Raw genomic sequence first — 11,154 nt, 5'->3', positions numbered from 1 at the left:
TAGTCCTGGAACCAGTCTGGTTTCTTAGACTTTAGTTGGAGACAACTATTCCATGTGGCATCGTGCCATGTGTATGGAACTTAGCGCCAAAAATAAACTCAACTTCGTTGATGGATCAATTCTGAAGCCCAAATCATCCTCACCTGATGCAGCTGCTTGGAAAAGGTGCAACAACATGGTATTGTCATGGATCTTTAATGCACTTTATAAAGATCTTGCGGCAAACATTATATACGCCGAAACTGCAGCGAAAGTCTGGACTGAACTCAGAGACTGTTCTCACAGTCAAACGGCCCTCACATATATCAAATTCAACATGAGATCATCAACCATAAGCAAATGCAAGGTTCGGTGGCCACTTATTTCAACAAACTCAAAGGTATGTGGGACGAATTATCCACATATGTCCTTGTTCCTACATGTTCGTGTGGAGCTATAAAAACCTTAAATGGCATGCAACAACAAGGACATCTCATTCAGTTTCTTATGGGACTCAACGATAGCTTCAATGTCATCCGCAACCAACTTCTCCTCATGGAGCCTATGCCTTCCATTGCCAAGGCATATGCACTTGTTATTCAAGAGGAGCGACAACAGGATGTGAGAAACATATCAATGTCTAAGTCCGTTGGTGCATCGTCTGAAATTGCAGTTGCTATTAAAACATTTTTCAGTCGAGAAATCAACACCAAAGGGCGACCAAATCACGCCTGGCCGAAGTGCGAGCATTGTTGAAAGCTCGGCCATATTAAAGCTAAGTGTTTTTATATTCATGGCTTCCCACCACGACAAGGAGAGTCTTCTTCAACGCATACCAATGCCAATGTTGTCAATGCCAATGTTGCCCATGCAACCACCGTGCCTGAGACAAGTCCAACCTCTAAAACACAATTCACTCTAGAACAATATGAGAAAATCATGGCCCTCATAAGCCAAGGTAACCCAAATCCAGTGGCAAATCTTGCAGGTATACTTCATTCTCAACCTAAGTATGCACTTGTTTCTACAAATCAAAGGTTGGTCATAGATACGGGCGCAACCAGCCATATGACCAACAATGTCCATAACTTAATTTCTCTTGTACCATCTAAATGTCCACTTGTAGGGCTGCCTAATGGATCGACCAGTCAAGTTTCACATTTTGGCGATGTCAAGTTGTCGCCCAATATCACCTTGTCCAAAGTCTTATGCATTCCAAATTTTCAGTTCAACCTAATATATGTTAGCAAACTTATTCGAGATAACAATTGTGAAATCATATTCAAGGGAGATCATTGTATTTTGCAGGACCCTCACTTGAAGACAAAGATTGGAGCAGGTAGAATGTATAATGTGTAAAACCCAAAAAATGTATAAAATTATGCAAATTGGGCCTAGATCCAAATTGCAGATCCAGGACCCATAATGGGGGTTTTCTGCATACATTTACCTCGTAAATTTGATAAGTACGTATAAGTACAATAATTTTTAATTAATTAAATAATTTGAAGAATAATCATTCAATAGGGGTGCGTAGATGGGTATGGGATCCATATACCGGATCCATATACATATGTATATATATTTTTATATATCTATATATATGTATAATCATAAATAAATAATATTAATATTATTAATAAAATAGAAATATACATATATATATATATATGTATATATATTAAGCGGATTCGAGGATCCACAGTTGGATCCACTTGGATCCAACTTGCGGATCCATTTTCATGGGGGTAAAAATTTTACGTATAATGTGAAATTAAAATTTAATAAAATTTTATTTTTAAAACTTATCCGAGGATCCACAGTTGGATCCATTCGGATCCAACTTGTGGATCCATGTTGACTTGGGGCCGGGTTGCGGGTCTCGGGTTCGGACCCGAGCCCCACCCCATAAATTTTTCTGCCCTGTTAAATAAAAAGGGCAACCCGATAAGGGTTGCCCGATAAAACCTTATACAAAACAGAAAGGGAGGCGCAGGGGCAGGGGGGGTTACGCAGAGCGTAACGACCCCGCGCCCATCTCGGCAGAGAAGGGGGAGGCCTGGGGCCGATAAAGGAGGGGAGTGGAGAGGGGCTCTTGCCCTCTTCACTCAGCCTCATCTCTCTCCCTCGTCTCTCTCGTTCTCTCTGTCTGTGTGCGTGCGCCGGAGGAGAGGAGGTCGCCGGTGAGATTCGGCCACCAACAACCACGACAACAGCCGTGAGTGGAGCCTTGGCCACCAGCCACCACCAAAGGCCACGGCAGCCTCCGATTGCCGGAAGGATCGTTGGAAAAGCTCCAAACAGGTACGAGTCTTCTTGGAAATAGGGTGAGGGATCGAATAGGGATTTGATTCCGTGCGTGTGTTTTTGAGAAAAGAAAAAAAAAATCAGGGGTTTTGAGTAGTAACGACAACCGATTTGGGGGTTTAGCTGACAACCCCATTTCGAAACCCTAGCTATGGTTGGGGTTTCTGTGCCTAACCCTAAACCGAAAACATTTTTTTTCAACCCAACTGGATTTGGGTATTTTTCTTGCCTAATCCCACCCTGCAGAATCCCTAAATCACAACGATTTGGGATTCAACTGGGGTATAGGATAACCCCAGTCGTGGGATTCCCGATTTTCCCGAAATGGACAACCCCAGGTTTGGGGGTTTCCTCTTTGGGGACTCGATGAACCTGATTGCGGAAGCCTGGGGTCGATTTGTGATAAAAAGAAGATTATGGTGCATGTAAATGAATTTACAAAAGAGGGAATCTGATTGTTTTCTGGTTGTGGTTCTGGTTTCTATTTAAATAAAATTTTATTTCCCTAATTGATTCTTGATTTAGTGTAATTTCTGAAATTTTAGTACTTAGCATGTATTAATGTGGTGATTTGTTGGATTATCCTGGATTTTTGGCTGTATTAGATAATGTCTTGGAGCCAACTATATGAAAATTTAATGCATCGGTTGTCCTATTAATTAAAGTGTGTCCATAGGGCACTGTGCACTTTACTTGTTCTTTCAGGCATGAACTGCTCTAACAATCATCATGAGGAAAACTGTACATAGCTGTAATCTTGAGTTGGATATTCTTTTTAGTTAATCAATGATTTCAGACTTTAGATGGTTGCTTGTGTACAAAGTACTTTTTGTGATTTCTTATCCACATCAGCTACATTCAGGGTTTACCTTTACATGAAGTTAAACTATCATCTGTTATATTAAGCTTGAATCTCGGGTTAAGAGCATACAAAACTGATAATTATAGTCTGTGTCTCTGCTGGAATGAAGTTCTAGATGAGTGAAGCTTGATTAGGGTGGAACAACAACCCTGATTTTAATAAGAGTGCTTTATACTTCACCTATGTGGAACAGCGTCCTTGCATACATTTCAGAGATTTTGATCCATTATCTTTTAGGTGGGTTTGTTTTCCTGTTAAGGGTTTATCTATATGTAAGGAATCCTGAAGGAGTGGTCTTATAGTTACTGTTTTTGAACTAAAATTTCTGAGCCTAATATTAGCATCCAATACTTCTGTCAACTTAGACAGAATAATCGATATGAATGAGTAGTCTCAAAGCTTTTAAATATCATCCAACTTGACTGATTTTAAAGTTAATAGTAATTGACATTAAGGCTGGGATTGAACTTGTGTATCTTTTTAAAAACAAAACTATTTTTCCTTACTGAATAGCTTTAATAAAAATTTTGCTGGAAATGGACTAGTTAGGGACCCACTTATCTTTGGGCTGTGTTACTGCCATATAGGAATAAAAATTCTGTTGTAAAACAGGGAGTTGTACGAATGTGGCAATGGGGATAGGAACAACTTGAATGGTTGCTGGTATACCTGCATTAGATTAATTATGTTTGAAAGGGGCAGCCCTACGTACCATGCAAATTTTATGTTTGATATGCCTGTTTTACCTGCTCATGCCAGAGGGTTTTTAATTCTGTCTCTACAGCATATATATATATATATACATGTCCTGATTTCTATTGACAGAGCTGATTTCCATATGTTTTCATAGTTAGCCGAATGTTGTTAATCAGACTTTCTATTTTCACAAATGAATATACAAAGTCCTAAACCATTAAAACATGAATGATGTAATATACTGCTGATAGGTTCATGAACTGTTAAAGTCCGATAGGATCTCGCATGCATTACCTAATGTGATGTTGTAGGTTGTCTATTGGCATAAGATGGTGCCTGAGTGTGGTTAAGCTCAAAGTTTGTAAGATGCAGCGTGGGATCATTTCAACATAACCTGGAAATTTCAGTTGTGTATAATATTGCTCATGTTACACTGTTTAGGGAGGATGGACACATAAAACTGAAATTTTATATGTATTGTATCTTGCTTTGTTGTATCTATCTGAACATTTTACTTTTGTCTAAAGTTCATGTGTTATTTAAAAGTTGGGGTATGGGATTGTATGGAAACACTGTCGGGAGGTTTATGCTTTCATTTGACTGTTATGATTATGGTACTCATGGGTGTGAACATGAGTCAGTTATTATTAATTCTTCTTGAACTCGTACGCTTGATTATTGTGTGAATTGGTACATGTACACTCACACACTTAAAGAAACCATGGATTTGGTTAAATATGTGATGTAGGTAACACACACATATTGAAAATGCATATGAATGCATTATGACATGCATATGTTTGGATTTATGATTTTCATAAGTGCACATGCTTTTGGCACTTTGGCTTAGTGTTATAAATGAAACACTACTTTTATTTTGTGATGTGATGCCTCGATGACCATCATTGGCCTGGAGAGCCGTGGGTTTGGTTTTCTTTTATTTATGTTTTTAAAAGCATCACTTAAACCACATAAGATGGTTTGACACTTTACTACATTGTTCTATGTGTTTACACGAGCTGGAGTCCCGAATGGGTCCCCGCAAGGGAGGATGCAGGTTTTCACTTTACTTTTGCATATGGTGTTGCAAACTTAAAGAATGAACTTTAAATAAAAATATAATGAATAAGAACAGTGTAATACACCTTCTGAGATATCTCATCTGGAGTATGAGAATCTTAGTTATCCGGTCTTGGGGAGACTGTGAGGATACAAAAACTCCATGTGCGTTGTTGCCCCTGAACCCGATATTGAGGTTCTTCTCCTGGCCACGGTTTTAGAGAGAGCCCACCACTTTACCCGGGAGTGGTGTGTTAGTCACAGCTGTGAGTTTATGGTACCAAGGAAGTGGCACTTGTGGGCGTGGGGTGTCCCTTGTGTCCCCGACATTAGATGTGGAGGTCTAATGTTCCGATGGATGGTGTTGTTTCCTGATATCAGTCGAGGGCTAAGTTGGAACCCAGTAATAAAATACAAATTGTGTGTTAAGCTACCCTGGGAACCTACTTGACCTCGGGGTTTGTACCCATTTGGTGTATCCGCGGGCCACGGTAATTAAAAAGAGGAACTTAAAGATGTGTGCATTTAATAGGGCATGCATATGGAAAGATGGAATTTAAATGAAAGATAACAGAAGAAATCATGCATTGCACATAATCATGCATTTTTTCTGTTATGCATTAGATCATGCATGTTTGAACCACTTTTGATATCATGACATGATTTGGTATTAGCATATGATTTACTTCTTGAAATCATGCTGCAAGGTTTAATTATTCAGTTCCTGATATATGTACTGTTTTACTATTCCTGACTGGTTGCACATGCAATTGTTGGTAGTTATAGATAATTAAATGTGGCAAAATTTTATATCTGTACTCACTTAAATCACTGCATGAAATCTTATTCATGTTCTTTCCCTCACCTGTTTTCTTTAGAAGTAGTTGTGCTCAGAATTTCGGTTCTGACACCCTACTTTGTTGGTTTTTCACAGGAAATGGTGAACAGTGAAGTTGGACATGCATCTGGGGATGGATGAGTTATACTTGGGCTTGTCAGCTTTAGTAGAGGATATAATGGCTCTTTCTTTTGTCTTTCAGTTCTTTTAAATTCTGCAATTGTTACTTTACTTCAGTTGAAGAAAACCTTGTCTTTGAAATTTTCTTACTCATTAATAAAAGAGTTTTAGTTGGTTGATATGGATGATAATTGCAAATTCGTTTGTGGTGGATGGGCTATCCAATGGGAAGTGGAACTGTGAGAACCCCAGATCTCTAGGAAGGTTTCCGCAACTCTTAGAAAAAAAATAATAATAATTCGCATTTTAAAAGGGTCTGGATTGGGGTCGTTACATAATGGCTTATATATTCTTGAGATGGATGGTAAAGTTGCTTTGAACGTCGATTCGTCTTTTCTTTGGCATTTTAGACTTGGACACTTGTCAAATTCTAGACTTAGCCCTTTGATTAATTCAAATAAAATTTCAGCTAGTTTCATTCATGAACCTTGTTCTATTTGTCAGAAGGCTAAGCAATCTAGATTTCCCTTTCCTTAAAGTTTAATATATACTCACACTCCTTTTCAATTGATTCATTGTGATGTTTGGGGACCATATCACACATCATCCACAGATGGAGCATGATATTTTCTCGCCATTATTGATGACTTTAGTCGCAACACTTGGGTTTGTTTAATGCATTATAAATCTAAAACGTTAAGTTTCATTCAACATTTTCTTTCTTTAGTTTTAATGCAATTTCGAACTCAAGTTTTAAACATTCGATCCAACAATGAAACATAATTTTTTTCAAATGAAATGATTCTATTTTTGGCTGAAAAGGAAATCAATCATCAATACAGTTGCGTTGCAACGCCCCAACAAAATGGGGTAGTTGAACAAAAACATAGAGATTTGCTCAATATTGCCTGTGCATTAAAATTTCAAGGAAATTTACCTATCAAATTTTGGAGAGAATGTATATTGACTGTGGCATACCTTATAAATCATCTTTCATCTCAACCACTTAATGAAAAATCACCATATGAGATTTTATATAAGAAAATTCTAACTTATGATCACCTCAAAGTTTTGAATATCTTTGTTATGCTCACAATATACATGTTTCTCACAAATTTGATGCACGTGTTCGTAAGTGTATTTTTATTGGATATCCTTATAGTAAAAAAGGTTATAAATTATATGATCTTGATAATGAAACTATTTTTACAAGCCATGATGTAAAATTTTATGAAAATGACTTTCCCTTTCGAAATAAACGTGATTCCAATGATGATAGATATGTTCTCCCTAAACTTTCATTAGAATCAATTGAAATGGACACCAATCCGATCACCATTTCCACTTCATATTCACCTTGTTTCGATGATCATCCTGATCCAAATAACCATACCCATCAAAATATCTCATCAATAGTTCCATCCCATCGATCCTCATGTCATCGCAACCCTCCATCATATCTTTCTGATTATATATGCAATTATGCCACCACTCACTTACAATCAACAAACTCAAATGGGGCTCCTAAAGGTACTCGCTATCCCGTTTCTAAATATCTATGTTACCAAAAAAATTCACCATCCCATCAAGCTTTTCTTACAGCCATCACTCAAACTTCAGATCCAAAGAGTTTCACCCGAGCCATGAAATATCAACATTGGCAAGACGCAATTTCAAAGGAAATTCATGCACTAGAAGACAATTACACTTGGTCGTTGGTCACATTGCCTCCAGGCAAACAAGCCATCAGCTTCAAATGGATCTATAAAACGAAATATAGATCCAACGGGTCTATTGAGCGTCACAAGGCTCGACTAGTAGCAAGAGGTTTTACTCAAATTTATGGATTGGACTATCAGGATACATACACTCCCATTGCCAAAATCACCACTGTTAGGTGTCTTCTTGCCGTTGCAGCTGTTCGAAACTGGCACCTCTATCAAATTGATGTGAATAACGCATTCTTACATGGGAATTTACATGAAGAGGTTTATATGCAAGTACCACCAGGATTTTCACGAAAGGGGGAGAATCTTGTCTGTAGACTAGACAAGTCTATATATGGTGTTAAACAATCATCCCGCAATTGGTTCTCAAAATTATCATGTTATTTGACCCAATTGGGATTTGTCCAATCCAAGGCTGATTACTCTTGATTTTCATGCAAAAGAGGTGCTTCACATATTTTGGTCTTAATATATGTGGACGACATTATCTTAGCTAGCAATGATCTCAACTACATCCAAGTTCTCAAGGCTAGTATCAATAGTCATTTTCAACTTAAAGACCTTGGAGTGCTCAAATAGTTCCTTGGCATTGAAGTGGCATGGTCACAAAAGGGGATATTTTTATCTCAGTGCAAATATAGCCTTGATATTATTGATCAAGTTGGATATCTGAGTGCTCGACCCTCTTTTGTTCCCATAGATCCTCACAAACTCACTAATGATGTTGGGGATCAACTTCAAGATGGGAGTGCCTATAGAAGGCTCGTTGGAAAGCTTATTTATCTCACAATAATGAGACCCGATATAATGTATGTGGTACATACTCTCAGCCAATTCATGGGCACACCACGGCAACCACACATGGACACAACCCTTCATCTCGTTAGATATCTCAAGAATACTCCAGGCCAAGGCATTCTTCTGTCTTGCACAAGTTCTTTACAACTCGTTGGTTATTGCGATTCAGATTGGGTCGCCTGCCCGATGACACGTCGGTCCACAATTGGATTTTGTACTATGCTCGGCACAAGCCTCTTGTCTTGGTGAACCAAGAAACAGACCATGATATCCCGATCTTCAGCTGAAGCTGAATATCGGACCATGGCTACCACCAGTTGCGAGCTTACTTGGTTGAAATATCTCCTATCAGATCTTGGTGTCAATCACACTCAACCGATGCGGTTATATTATGATAATCAAGCGGCCCTCCACATTGTTGCTAATCTAGTCTTTCATGAACGAACAAAGCACATTGAGCTTGATTGTCATTTCATTCATGACAAGATCCAAAATGGCTCCATCCAGACTTGTTACATCCCTACTTCCTCTCAGCTAATTGATCTATTCACCAAGGCACTGACCAACCAGTGTTCTCTACACTCAAAACCAAGTTGGGTGTGTTTGATCCACACGCCCAACTTGAGGGGGAGTATTCAAATTCAAATTCAAATATCAGTTCACAAAATCAGCCTACAAATCAGAAGAAAATACCAAAGCTCAAGGAAGAAATATTGACGCACAATCAAATATAAGTTTTTTTTTTTTTGCATTATCTCTTGTATAGTTATTGTTCATTATCGTGTAAAAGGCTTCTGTATATAACCGGCCTATTGATAAGGTCAAATAATAACACAACAGCACACTGCAAACTTAGCAGCACTATATACACCATTATCTTCTCATCATTTACATATACTTTTACATTTTTACATTTACATTCTCTTCTTATGGTGAGATTCAATGTTGCAGCCATCTTCCACCTTCATCCTCCATGCAGTCGTCCTCCACCTTCATTCTCTCTCTTTCTCTTATGGGTCAGATCGATTCAGCTCAGGAATATCTTAACCTGTGTGTGTATTGGTGCATTTTTGGCTGATGGGTGGTGAAGTGCGTTTTCTTCCACTTGGTTGGTGGGGTGAGTTTTTTGGCTGATGGGTGATGGAGTTGTTTGTTAGTCTTTTTGTGAAAATTGTGGATGTTGGTGCTTTTTTCTTGTTTTTCATGGGATTGTTTATGGTTGATAATATATTGTTTTTTGGTCTTTGTTTCATGGTTTTTTGGCGTGAGAGTTTCATCATGTGTGATGAACAGTAGGAACGTTATGTATATCTTTTTGTTTGGGTGGTGTGTTTTCTCAGAGAGAGATTTGGTTGTGTTATTCGGGACTTGACCTATCCAATGTTTTATTGGTATTTTCTTTCTTTGTTGTTCACAATTATCTGTTGTGAAGGTTTAGTCTTGAAAGGATTAATCTTTTTTATTGTTGATAATGTATAGGCGTGTGGATCTATCAGATGTTTTATCGTTTTTTTCCTTCTTACCATTATCTCTTGCATTGCTAATAAAGGTTTGAGCTTGGGAAGTTTTTCTTCCTAGTTGATAATGGATAAGGTCTGGTATTTGTATCCTATAATCCGATGTGCTGGGTTGGATGATAATAGGTTGTCAATTTTCAATCTTGGGGGATCCTTCGTGTGGTTTTATGATCTGATTGGTGTTTGATGATTTTGTTCAAATAGAGTTTTCAACATTTTTTTTTTTACAAATAAGCTAAAAAATTTCTCGCAACCTGTTTTTCTCATGCCACATAAACAAGTGAATTTTTTGTTTTGGAAAACTTATCATATCAAAACTCCTCGTAGGCAAAACAACAGGGGCGCCACTTGTCTAGTAAGAGCAGTTAGTGCACATCACCTTGTGTTGGAGGTTGCAGGTTCAAAACCCAATGGTGTAGTTGTATAACTGGTAAGGGTCTGCCTAACCCCAGCTTGCCTTTAAAAGAAAACTTCTCATAGGTAACATTTTCTTTTCCTATGAATTTTTTCTTGCTTTCAAAAGTGCCCTTATAAGGAGCAATGTAGGAAGGTATAAAAGAATTTATACATAAAAAGTGATAGGTTGCAAGAGAAACTAAGGCCCAATTATGCCAACATGGCACTTTCCCACCATGATGTTTTGATATATGTTTCATTCATGGTCTAAAAAGGATTACATGAGGGTTGTCAGCTCAGCACTTTCCTTGCAGTATAAATTACTATGATATATGTTGGATAGGGATGTAAATGGTTTGGATGTCTCCAATACCATACTTTATTTTGCCTAAACAGATTCATAAGGTGACAAGCTCATATGGGATCCGCTTTTCCACATGCAAATGGATTTGTATATCCGTCAAATTCGGATATTTCTTGGATTTGGTAGCAAAAAGTCAAAACCATAGCTTACCAAATGAAACTAAACTAAATATAGCCGTATACTGTTTTAGCTTACCAAATGAAACTAAACGGAATTGAATTAGGTCAGTGTCGGATAAAATCCAGTTCATTGACATCCCTAAATTGTTAGATATATGTTCAATAAAATATAATAAGAATGAAATATACAAGTCTGTTAAAGAATTAAGTATTTTATTATTCATTCATCTGTTGAAATGTGAAATTCTCATGCTTATCACTTTTAACAAGATCCAACCAATTGGCCCAATTAGGGCTAGGCCGATAAGGAAGGTTGGACCTTCATTCCAAATCCCACAAATTAGTGTTTGATATGGTTCAAAACAGAACCCA

Source organism: Nuphar pumila, chromosome 2 (assembly GCF_984573655.1).
Source record: "Nuphar pumila chromosome 2, dmNupPumi1.hap1.1, whole genome shotgun sequence".
NCBI lineage: Eukaryota > Viridiplantae > Streptophyta > Magnoliopsida > Nymphaeales > Nymphaeaceae > Nuphar > Nuphar pumila.
The sequence above is the reverse complement of the archived record's forward strand: the minus strand, read 5'-3'. Positions refer to the sequence as shown.